This window comes from Sminthopsis crassicaudata, chromosome 3, assembly GCF_048593235.1.
Source record: "Sminthopsis crassicaudata isolate SCR6 chromosome 3, ASM4859323v1, whole genome shotgun sequence".
NCBI classification, from domain to species: domain Eukaryota; kingdom Metazoa; phylum Chordata; class Mammalia; order Dasyuromorphia; family Dasyuridae; genus Sminthopsis; species Sminthopsis crassicaudata.
In genome coordinates, this window is record NC_133619.1 from 578,455,859 (window position 1) to 578,468,727 (window position 12,869).

Consider the following 12,869-nt stretch of genomic DNA (forward strand, 5'->3'; position numbering starts at 1 on the left):
GTGGTCACTACTCCTCTGGTCTTCATTCTTCCCTTTACCAAGGAAGAACTCCTCTATTCACAAATACTGGTGCTCCTTTTGGCCCTGGAATTGTGACCAGAATCTGTTCCATCGTGATCTGTAAGGGCCCTTTAAATGGGCTGCGCCACAGCACATCATTGAGGCCCGGAAGTAATTTCTGTGGATATTAGGACTGCCTTGTAGGTGGGATCCTGTCCATTTTGAGATAGCTTCGTAATGGGTGACTCTCTCGCTGATTGGCTGTGTGTGTGACCTCACAGGCCCTTTATAAGCCCACTGCAGGCAGCAGTAGCTCTCTTTAACCTGGCGCTCTTCACCCTGGCTCCCTAGCCTGCGTGGCCAAGCCAAGATGGATAGCCAAAAGAGGTAAGGGTTTTGGTAGTGAACATGTGGGTCTTCTGACCAGGTGTTCACTCAGGAACCAACAAGTCAGGGCATCAGTTAGGGCATTATGTGAGTAGGTATAATAAAGGCTTTTAATATTACACGTGGCTGTTCTTGAGTGCGCTACCGGTTATTAATCTATAGATTCAAGAGATTGTGGCCAGAGACCTTTGAAGGCCTCAGAGGAGGCGAGCCGGGTAGAGTTCACACTGCTAAGCACAGTGGTCAAAGGTACTCTGGTGGATCTAGGACAGACTAGTAATTGTAACTGCCAGGAGAGCACGTTACAGTGATCATTCACAAGTCCTCCTCTTTGCTCTGGAACTGTGAACCAGAACTGTTTATGAGCAATAGAGTTGCCAAATCAGTGCTACTTGCACCTCATGACACTAAAGAGACCTTTATTATCTTTTTTCTGATTAGTTATCTAGATTCAGAGTTCCCAAAATAGCTTCTTCTGCTATCATGGCCACCTCCAAGGTGCTCCCGCCATGCATTGGGTATATGCCCATTCCTGTGGATCTCCTAAATTAAGCTAGAAAAATATTTCCCTCTCATTTTTTATTGAATCTGCCACAGCAAAATTTTATTTGAGGTTTTATTTTAAAGTTTTTGGGAAGGGAATATTGATACAGTTCAGATGGATTATTGTATTCTGTCATCTTGGTCCTGCCCTGTTTGGGACTTTAGGAAACAAGCTGTTACTGGTATTCTCTATAACATATTGTCAACTTGAATAATTAAAAATTGATTTTAAAAGAATTTTCACAAAATATCCAGTATAACTCTTTTATTTTACCTATCAGGAAATTTAGACACAGAAAGTGAAAGTTGATCTTAAAGTCATTAAGACAGGTAGTGGATGCAGGAGTCAAATCCAGTTTTTTTAGACTTCTTACTCTAAAATTGATATTTTTAAGTTCTTTCTTTTTCCTTTCTTCCCCCTCCTTTCCTTCCTCCCTCTGTTCCATCTTCCCTCCTTCCTTTCTTCTTTCTTTCTCTCCTTCCCTTCTTCCTTCCTTCATTCATTTCTTCCTGCCTGCCTTCCTTCCTTTCTTCCGGCCCTCCTTCCTTGTTTCCTTCCTTCCTTCCTTCCTACCTTGTTTCCTTTCTTCTTTCCTACCGTTTCCTTCCTTCCTACCAAGCTTATTTCCTTCCTTCCTCCTTTTCTTTTTCTGCAACTAATTCTTGATAATTTCTTTTGTAGCTCTTTATTGAATACAACTTTTATTACACTGAAGTCATGAAAAGATGTTTAATATTTCTGCTTACCTTCATTTGTTTGTCAGGTTTTTATCCCCTAAATATGTTCAGTTTTTTAAAAAGTATCATGTTCTACTAAAAATTAATATGCTTTATTTTTTCATTCAAAATTCTTCAGAGGTCTTTCATCTTTTCTAGAATTCTGTTTTAATATTTAATTTTTTTCTTTTTAAACTGATTTGTCTTAGTCTGGAAGAAGTAAACTGAGATTTTACTGTCTATTTTTCCCTATACTTCATTCAGATTTTTCTTTATGTATTTAGATTCTCTGCTATTGAGTAAAGATATATTATATATTAATAATGACTCATTTTCTATGGTACTTTTCAGCATAATGTGGCTACTCTGTTTATCTCTTTTTAAAATCAAGTCTATATTTGACATTATTTCTACTCTTTCCTTTCTTTCTTTTTTTTACCTTGACTGAAATATAATAGATTTTGCTCTTGTCTCTTATTTTAGCTGTGTGAATCTATGCCAAGTGCATTTCTTGTAAATAACATGTTATTGGATTTAACTTTATTACCCATTATATTATTGTGGATGATTTAATCCTATTCATATTCACTGTTGTGATTGCTAATTGTGTTCTAATTTTCTTTTTTTTTTTTCAGTTCTTTTATACTGAATATATTCCTTCACCCTCTTCCTGTGAAAAGGAGAAATTTTTTTCATGGGAAATACTTATAAGTTTTCTATTTCATTAGAGAAACATCCCTCACTTCACTCCCCACCATAAAAGTATGCCTAGATTTTTGATTTTTTTTTGAATTGGAGTCAAATGATTCATAAATCATCACTACTTGAGCTGTTTTCTGGATCAGTTATTCTTTTATTATGAGATATATTACATTTTCTTCTTCTTCTCCTCTTCCCCTCTTCCCCCTCTCTCCTCTTCCTCCCTCCTTTCTTCTTCCTTTTTCTTAAGTACTTTGATTTTGTTTTAGGATTTCTTATTGTGTCATGGGGTCATTAAATTCTTCTGGGCACATTCTGATTTTCAAGGATCCAGTGAGATTTTGTAATTTTTGTGCCAAACTTTTAATTCTCCTTCTACATTTTCCCATCAAAATACTTATTTCCTTTTTTCCCCTTTCCTCTACTATTCCCCTATCATTTATTATTTATTATTTTATTTTTCTCAATAATATTTTATTTCCCCCAAATACAGGTAAATATTTTTCAACATCCATTTTTGTAAGATTTTCTGTTCCAAAATGGAAAAAATGACAAGAAATAAAAATCAAACAAATAAGTGAAAAAAGTGAAAATACTATGCTTCCATCCACATTCAGTCTCCATAATTCTTTCTCTGGATACTAATGGAATTTTCCATTCCAAATCTACTGGAATTCACCAGTATATCATCCCATCAATGAGAAGAGGCAAGTCTATCATAGTTGATCTTCACACGATCTTATTTTTATTATGTACAGTGTTCTCCAGGTTCTGCTCACTTCACTAAGCATAAATTCATGTCTTTTCAGGCTTTTGTGAAATCAGTATGCTCATCATTTCTTATAGAATAATAATATTCCATTACATTCATATACCATAATTTATTCAGCCATTCCTCAATTGATGGACATTCAATTTTCAACTTCTTGCTACTACAAAGAGCTGCTACAAATATTTTTTACACGTTTCCCTATCATTTATAAAATCATTTCATCTCTTTAAAAACTAAACAAAACAAAACCTTTTCCTTAGAAATTCTTCCAGAATCCAGAAATTCTTGTTGAACTTGTGTATAAGCTATTTTTGAGGCTTTGTTTTAAAGTCATTATCTTTTTCTACATTTATTTCTTGGGTGATCTTGTCACTTCAATAGTTATTTTTGGTGCAATTATTTTTGGGGTGAGAGAGGGAAGTTATTTGTTCTTATATTAAACTTGAACGGGGACTTTTTACCAGAAATCTATGCATTTCTGGAGGAAATGTCTGAGCTTTGCTTGGATTTCTTTTTTTTATTCTTTTTTTTTGGTCCTGTCACTGTTTTCTTAGAGTATTGAGAACAATGATCTTCAAATTTAATATGGATTACTCAGGCTCTAAATCTGTAATCATTGACTATACTCAAATATATTGAAGTCAGGTTGCTATCCCTCTCATCTGAGCTCTTCAGGCTCCTGACCTAGTTTTGTGTTTGGGCATCACATTTATGGCTTTTTCCATGGTTGGAGCTCAAGCAGACTACTTTTGGTTCAAGTCACTGCCAGCTGACTGGAAGGACCTACAGGTTCAAAACAATAGAACTATGGATTTTTTTGATCTAAGTTCCCTGCCCTAGTTATTCTACTGAAAGTGTCATATCAGAATGAAGGCTAGATCTGAATCTTTACTCAATTTGTATGTAAGAGTCACAAATTGCTGCTAGTTCCTATTCCTGCTAGTTGTCCAGGATACAGCATCAGTTCTGTATCATCTCCTTGATGTTACAATTCTAGAGTATGAGAGACAGAGCTGTTAGTTGACTATTCCTGAATCTAGCAACCTATGCCACTATGTGAAAAGTGAAATATCTTCTTGATCAGGACATAAGCTGATGGATTTTCTAGGTTTTTGTGGAGTAGATGGGGGAGGGAGCTAGGCTACTCTACTTTTTGCTACTCTACTATCCTGGCTGCTCTCTTATAATTTCTTTTTTTCTATATATCTTAAATATATCTCTTCCTCCTCTTATCCCCCTCCAATAACTCAGTTATTGCCTTATTTCAAGCTCTTATCACTTCAAATCTGGATTACTTAATAATCTTTCAACTAGATTTCTGCCTCAAACCTCTTGCCACTCCAATTTTTTCTTTACATAGTAGCCAAAGTAGTTTTCCCAAACTCATGTATAACCATGTCACTCATCTACTCAATAAACTCCAATGGCTCCCTCTAAAATAAACTATAAACTCCTTAATTACTCAAATCCCTTTACAACCTGGTCTCTTCCAATTTCCCAGGCTTTTAAAACATTATTTTGCATATTTTTCCAGGCACACAAAAATGCATTTCCTATCTCCATACTTTTACACTTTGTTGCCCCTATGCCCAGAATGTTTTCTTACTAATCTCTACATCTTAGAATCTCTTTGTGTACTAATCTTGAATGCCACTGTCTGAAGAAGGTGTTTTTTTTTAATCATTCCATCCACTATTCCCCTACAGTTGTTAGTACTATACTTTCTTCTTTAATCCTTTTTTTTTGAATTTGTATATATCTTGTATGTACCAATTTTAGTATATTTCCTCTTAGAAAATAAGCCCCTTGAGGGCAAAGAATTATAATTACATTGCATTTATATTCCAGTATTTGGTACAGAGCTTGACACATAGGAAATAATAAATAAATACTTAGTGGCTGGTGGTTGAAATCCTCTGGAATTATATATAATTAGAATGGGATAGATTTGGTGTTTGTTAAAGGGGAAAATGAGAAGAGGTGACAAAAATTTTGTGGGTAAGGGAAGCTTCTTTTCTCTTACCTTGAAAGTGATGGCAGCCATCTCTAGCTTTACTCACTAGGATATTTCTTTATCAATTGACTACAGCTCATGTCAGCAGATGACATACTCCATTCCTTTCACAACTGTAACTTTCATCTATATAGAAAAATTTAGAATGTATTAGGGTGTGCATTTTCTTTTCAAGTCACATATTTTGTGACCCTCATTTTATCCTATCTCCCCCACCTTAACTACTTGTCTGTGGTAAAAACACTGCTAGTTATATCTCTGCACTCTATAACTGATTTAAGGATAAGTGGTCAGTATATGTTTAATAAGTATGTAGGGGATTTATTGAAGTCCTCTGAAGAAGATTGTGTCTGGATTTAAAAGCTAGGCATCCTTCATATTCTATTTCCCTGAAGTCAAGTTATTTGAGTTATTTTTCTAAGCCATTTATCACTTTGGTTTAGCCAACCAATTGGTATGAAGCTCATTAGACTGATGTTCAAATATTCTCTTGAAATTACACTAGAAGCCATCATATTTTTCCTATCTTTGATCTATAATTTTTCTCAATTTATGCCAGCACAAAGTGTAAAACTCCTAAAGTTATAAAAAAAAACCCCCAGCAGTTTTCTGTGTTGCCAGGGTACTGCATTAACAACCAAACCACCTGGACAAATTTCAATTGCCCTGAATTTCTAATATCTTTCTCTTCTGGTGCCTAATGAAGCAGATTGTGATTTATCTTCATTGCTCAATTTCTTATCAACCTCCCCCCAACCTCAGGACCTCACCAAATTCAGAGAGCTAAAAAACAAAACATAACAACTTAAGTTGTCCTAAATATTCACTTACTATTTCCTTTCCTAACATAAAGAATGTGTTAATATTGCCTTACATCACAGAGCTATGTGATTTACAAAGAGCTTGGGAATAAGGATGTTTATAAACAAGCGAAGAAACTTTGTTTTTTATTTCCCCCTATATTACTGAATTCTAAAAATAACACAGATAATAACTATGAGAAAGACTCTTTTTCTTCTGATTTTAAGCTCGATATTATATCATGGAGGGGCAGCTAAGTGATGCAGTAAATAAAACATGGGACTTAAAATCAGAAAGGCTCATCCTCTTAAGTTCAAATTCAGCCTCAGACACTAATTGTGTGATTCTGGGCAAGTCACTTGACTCTGTTTGCCTTAGTCCCTCATCTTTAAGACGAGCTGGAGAAGGAAATGACAAACCACTCCAGTATCTTTGCCATGAAAACCCCAAATGAGATCACAGTCGACTGAAAAAAAAAAAACAAACAAACAATAACTCAACAGCTACATTATATCATTGTTGTTTTTTTTAATCTTAAGTCACATGTAATAAATTTTGAAGAAGTTTTAATAATATTATTTCATTTGATCCTAACAGAAACAGTGTGAGGAAGGTGCTATTATTATTCCCCACTTTACAGATGAAGAAACTCAAATTGAGAGATTAAATGGCTTTCTCAGGGCCATACAATTAGTATCTGAAGCTAGATTTGAACCCTGGTTGTCTTGTCTCCAAGCTCAATGGTGTTAACCTAGTTGCTTCTGCATTAAATATAAAAAAAAGTTTGTGGATGAATTACATGAGATGATTATCTCAATCATAAGATTAGAGCCATCAAATGAAACATTTTATTCATAATGTTGACCAAAAGCCCCTTGTGCTCTGTGGTACCCTGGAAAGCTTTCCCAAAATTAACTCAACGGTAGTTCTGTGAATTTGTTTGTCAATATGTGCTTACTCTTGGTGACTGAATATCACCAGGAATGGGGCTCCCTTTACTGTCAAGCTGTCAGCTCTATTCATCAAAGAAAAATGACATATGACATAAACATTGACCAAATTCCTTGAGCTGAGGGGCAGTGAAGTAGAAATAATTTCTAGTTTTTGAATGCAAAGACAATCCTTAGTCCCTTTCCTCTTTGATGGCTTTCAAAAAAAATTATCTGATCTAACTAATTAAAAATGGAATAAATTATTTATAAAGCATTGTATTTATATGAATTTTTTTTACTAAAAAAAAAAACTCTTAAAGACAGGCTCCCAAATTATTAACTTCATTTTATATGTGAGGATTAATGATTAAATGCTTTATCTAAAGTTTCTGGAACCAAGTGTTCTGACATGAAATCAGAAATTTTCAACTGAAATATTTTCAGCTGAAGCCTGAACACATCTTATGCATGTGCCACATGAGACAACTTGACCTGTAATCTTACTCTTTTTTCCACTATATGCTCACAGTCTAATAGAATAGAATTGTAGTCAGTTGCCCTACAGATAATGAGAGTGCACGGCTGAAAACAGTACCCCTCAAAATTGCAAAGATTGCTTAATAGGGAACAAAAGGCATATCATATTCCAGAATTACATCACAATGTATAAAAAAGATATACACACATCATTAAGTAGAATTTTTAGTGGAATGCATGTAATATGTATGATTTAATTCTGACATCATTAAATGAATTAAAGCAAAAACATTTGTGAAGCTAGTTACTACACTAAGTGCTACAGATACAAATACAAGCATACAAATACAAGTAAGCAAGATAGTTGTAGTCCTCAAGAATATTATATTATTCATTGAATATAATCTTTTAAAGACGATATCTTCCAATGTTCCCCCTCCTCTACATATAGGCTAAGCTAGTTTGTTTCTTTTGGTTTTTTGTTTTTATTTTTATTTTACCCATAGAAGCAACACATTCAGCAAATCACAACCATTACTGCCTTCCTTCCTCTATAAAGTAGGGGAAATAATAACCTCTATTTCCCAATTTTGTTATAAGGATAAAATTAGAGCCATCACTTGAACTTGATTAACCTAGGGAGCTAAGGTTCAAACAACTCTTTCCTTGGGGCAGTTTTGTGACAACTAGCCATACTGGCACACTGGGGTAGCCCAGACCCTTTGGATTTGGCAGGCACCCCCTCCAAATCATCATATTCTATTGAGTTAACTAGTTACATTTTCACATAGTAGCAAGAGAGTCTATGTCTACCCAAACTAAGTGTTACATTGTTTTAGTTGAATATCCTTGCAAGACTATGCCTAAATAAGCTTCAGTTTGTTAACTGTTAAAAACAAACTACAAGTGTTTCATTTTATTCCAAAACGGATTCTAAACAAATAGATCAGCCTAAACTATACCACCAATTACAGTCTGTTTGGCCTATCACATTAAATTTTTCTATAAAATGCTTTGTACTTTATTTTTACATCAGGTCTCTGTACTTAATCTACTGTATAAAATCCGGATCTATACTATGTACTTACATGACTTAGTGTTTGCTATACACTGTGAACAATTCTAATTTGTGGGCCAAATGTGTCTTGTGTTATTATATATTATCAAACTATGTCTTCAATTACAATAATAATTATTATTATAGCTTTAAATTTTGCAGCATTTAATAAATGAAATCTTATTTTATCCTTACTACAAACTGGGAGATAGGTGCTATTCCCCCCCCACACACACACATACACTTTACAGAAGAAGAAGCAGCTTCAGTAAAGATTAAATGATTTGTTAGATGATATAGAGCTGATAAGTATCTGAGTCCATATTCTAACTCATGTCTAGCTGATTCAAGGTTCAGAATTCCTTTTCTTGTGTTTGTCACCCTGAAGCCTAGTACAAATTAGCAGATGTTAGATCTATAACTATATGGTGTACTTCTTGTCATTTGAAGTGGGGTGAGAAGGTATTTAAAGGTCATAGCTATAGTTGAAGCAGGTTTTCCATAGATGGTAGCTATGGAAATGAAGTTTAGTAGTAGGGACAGCAAATGGAGAGCTTGATAGGAACAGATGTCAGGTGGAGAGGAAGTAGAAAAGGAGTAGAAAAGGACTCCACACAAGAAGCAAAGAGAAATGAAATTGGATGCTAGGAAGAGTCATGAGGACTCAGGTAGGAGAATTTTCCAGCTCTAACAGACAGCATTGAAGCTTACACCCAAAGCTTCCTTCACTTTAGAGTATAGATTTTGGAGGGATTTTATTTTGGGGGGAGGGCTTAAACCCTTCCCCACCAATCAACATGAGAATCTATATGAAATTATTCTCGTTTGTGTTTATGGAGCTTATTCTTGCTTGACTTTTCTCTTTTAATTATTTAGATATTCATTTCAGCTAAGGAATTTGCTATTTTATGTATTATTCCTGACTGTTCTATTAGCTGATTAGTATTAGATGTAGGTGCAAGCAATTTATTGCTAGTATAGTTGAACTTGGATACCCATGGAAATTCCCCAGATAGTTGAGGAATAAATGGACATTATTGAGTACCCACTTTATGTTAGGCACTGTGCTAACTGCTGGGCAGACAAAGAAAGGTAATAGTCCCCACTCTCAAGGATTTTAATCTAAAAACATGCAACATGCAAATAATTATGTGAAAACAATGCATTTGTCCCCTAAGTCTTTCCTTTTCTGGGTTCAATATCCCTGCAAGATGGGTTTCATGATGTTCTTCCTGATAGGCCATCCACTACCTTACATAAAATATTCTTCTGTTGTCCAGCTTCTTAAATTGTAGGTCATGATCTCATATGGGGTTGTATAACTGAATGTAGGGTGATGAAATTATGATTTCTTATCCATGTATTTTTGATTTATTTATCTATTTCATATGCCTATATACCCAAGTCAGGTAAAAATTTCTCAGATTAAAAGGGGATCACAAGTGAGAAAAGTTTAGAAGTCTTGCTCTATTAGACAGTGTGGAAGGCCTCTTAAAGAGTTCAAATAAAACTTTTGACACCCCTTTCCCTTAAAGTTGAGGTTGCCCCACAAAAACCCCCAAAACATAACAGACCTGATTTCATTAAAGAACTCATGTAAAATATACCTATTCCTTTAGAGCCTATAATTCCATTGCTTCAAGTAAACTGTGGGCTCCTTGTAAGGTAGAGATAGTCAAACCAGCTTATACTTCTCTTCCTGTTAGTATAGTACTAACACCTGGACTTTGGGAAGATAGGAGACCAGATCACATGGGCTTTAGGTGTCTAACCCTACATGTGTGGTGACTGTTCCTCAGAGAGCTATCTTTCTTGAAGCTTGCCTAGAAATTCAACAAATACTTTCTAATTGATATATGATAATGTGTTCTTGCAGGAATTATCTTTTTCAAACTTTGTTCTGTGTAGCAAACATGTTACCCAGTCTGGAAAAGGATATTGAAATAAAACATTTAGCCCTAGAAATGTGAAAAAATCCTAAACTTGTATAGGACTCTTTCTGCCCAGGAAAAAATTAATAGTGGATATTTAATTAAATAGGACATTTAAAGGATAGAGTTCAATCTTTTTATATATAAGAGGAATTTTTAAAAAGATAATAGGAGAAATTGCCATGAACTAGAAATTAGAAGGACTGGCCTTGGGGCTTCATTCCTTTACTTATGGCAGTATGACTTTGAATAAGTCACATTTGGGCTCAGTTTCTTTATCTATAAAATATGGATAAGATATGTTCTTCAAAACTTGCATGGTTGTTGTGAGATTCAAATAAAAGGATGGGGTAAAATGTAAAATACTATATCATGGAAAATATTAATCCTGACATTTACTCAATCAATCAATTAATGAGCATTAATAAAGCATTTACTGCATTCTAGACATTGCCCAAGGATTGGACTAATATTCCTAATTTAGAAAAGAAAGAAAATTCTAAGCTTTATAAAAATCTGTGAGGGAGAAACCTATTTTTACAAATAATATTTTTAATGGGCAACCTTAGGTATCCAAGCAACTACTAAAAATGAACTGAAGTATGGCAATGACAAGCTGTGGTGAGGTGGAAAGGAGATGGACTGGAAGTTGAAAGCCTAGGATTCTTACCTAGTCTATGCTAATACATGGTACAACCCAGGATGTATATATCCCTTACCCTCTCTAGGCCTCAGTTTCCTTCTCTTTCAGATGAATTTGTTGTTTTTTGATCTGTATGGCCCACTCAGCTCTACAATTCTACATCTTAATTTAGCAACAAAAATAGCTCACCATCCTCTGCAAAAAACAAATAAGAGCAATAGGCTCTAGGTCTGGCTGCAGGAAATCAGGGAGGCTATGTTTATTTTATATTTCAAAGGTATAGACTGATCATCTGAAAGGACCAAAGGGGTAATCTAATCTAACTCATCCCTGATAATGGTTCATTTGTGACATCTCAAAAACTAGTTATCAGATCTGGAGGTTTTCACTGATAGGAAGCTTACCACTTCTTGATGGCACATCACATATGTGGATAATTTTAATTGTTAGAAAGGTTTTCCTTATGTATTTCTGAATTACATTTCTTTGCAGCCTTTATCACTTCTTGCCATGTTGTTGTTCAGTCTTTTCAGTCATGTCCAACTCTTTATACCTTCCATTGGGGATTTTCTTTTTTTTTTTTTAATAGTTCATTTATTTAATTACATTTAAAACAATTTTTTTTTGCATTTGTTTTTAAAACTTTGAGTTCCAGATTCTCTCCCCTTATCCTCTCTTGCAGCCCTCATTAAGAAATCACATATGAAGTATTCTGCCCTTGGCCAAGCAAAACAAATTTAACCCTTCTTCTAAGTAATTGAAGATAGTTCTCATTTATTTCCTACATTTTTCCTTTTCCAGGTTAACTATTCCAGTTTCCTGATGAGGTTAATGATGTTCTTTCTACAGGGCTACAAACTACCTTACAGAAAATAGTCCCTTACTGGACACTGTGGAGAGGTACCTTTAAGAGTTTAAGAGTTAAGGAAACTTTTCAACATCTTTTCCTCTTGAAATTGAAATTACCCAATAAAAGGAAAGAGCTCTAGTAGAATATATCTAGTCCTTAATATTTGTCACTTGACCTAGTAAAAGAGGAGGGTTCATCTGTGATGAAGTAGCCTAACTGGACCTTATTACCAATCTGTCTATATTTATTCAATAATATATTTACAAGAAGTCATACCTTTGAACATGGTTGAATATGGTACAACTTTTAGGGATTCTATGTCTACCATTCCCCAGAATTTAGAAATAGAATTCACCTTTGTGGATCTACAAAGGTCTCTTGAAGGAGGAAAACTAGAAATTCTATGAGGTGAGGGCAGCAGTGTGTGGTGGTGCATCATTTTCATTTGTAAGCCATTTCCAAGAGATGCCACTTTCTAGCTCTTCTTTTTGTGTAGTCAGGCCCCCCATTAGAATGTAAACTCCTCTAGAGCAGGGACTGTTTTGTTTATTTGTATTTGTAATCTCTGCACAAAACACAGTGCCTTGTACATAATACTAGCACTTAAATACTATTAATTTGAATCGATAATTCATTGCACATATGGTAAAGGCAGGGATATGGGCAGAAGAATGCCATGTGTAAGGAATGGCAAGATGAGGATATGTGAAGGGAAGCAATGTGTAATATGAGGCCAAAGCATAAAGGACTTTAAATGCTAAAATTTTATATGATCCTAAATTCACTAGAGTTTATTTTATTTAGAAAAAAGAATCAATAGAGTTCATTTGGCAAGAGAGTAGTATAATCAAATCTGTAATTTAGGAATATTATTTTTATATGTATGGAAGATGGATTGGAGAAAAGAGAAATTGAAAGCAAGATAACAAATTGGAATATTACCATAATAGCTTAGATAGTGGCTATATGAACAGAGTAAAGAAGACAGAGGTGAGGAATATTATAGAAGTAGAATGAACAAGAAATGGTAACTAAGGAATTGGCAA

The 12,869-nt window shown here is 34.6% G+C and overlaps 1 long non-coding RNA gene across 1 annotated transcript in view; it reads left to right on the forward strand.

Moving 5' to 3' along the window:
• The first annotated feature begins 341 nt into the window (after positions 1-341).
• Positions 342-12,869, forward strand: part of LOC141563588 (uncharacterized) — a 73,604-nt gene continuing 61,076 nt past the window's right edge. Inside the window, exon 1 of the long non-coding RNA XR_012488462.1 lies at positions 342-387. This is a non-coding gene — a long non-coding RNA (uncharacterized LOC141563588). The remainder of the gene's footprint in view (positions 388-12,869) is intronic.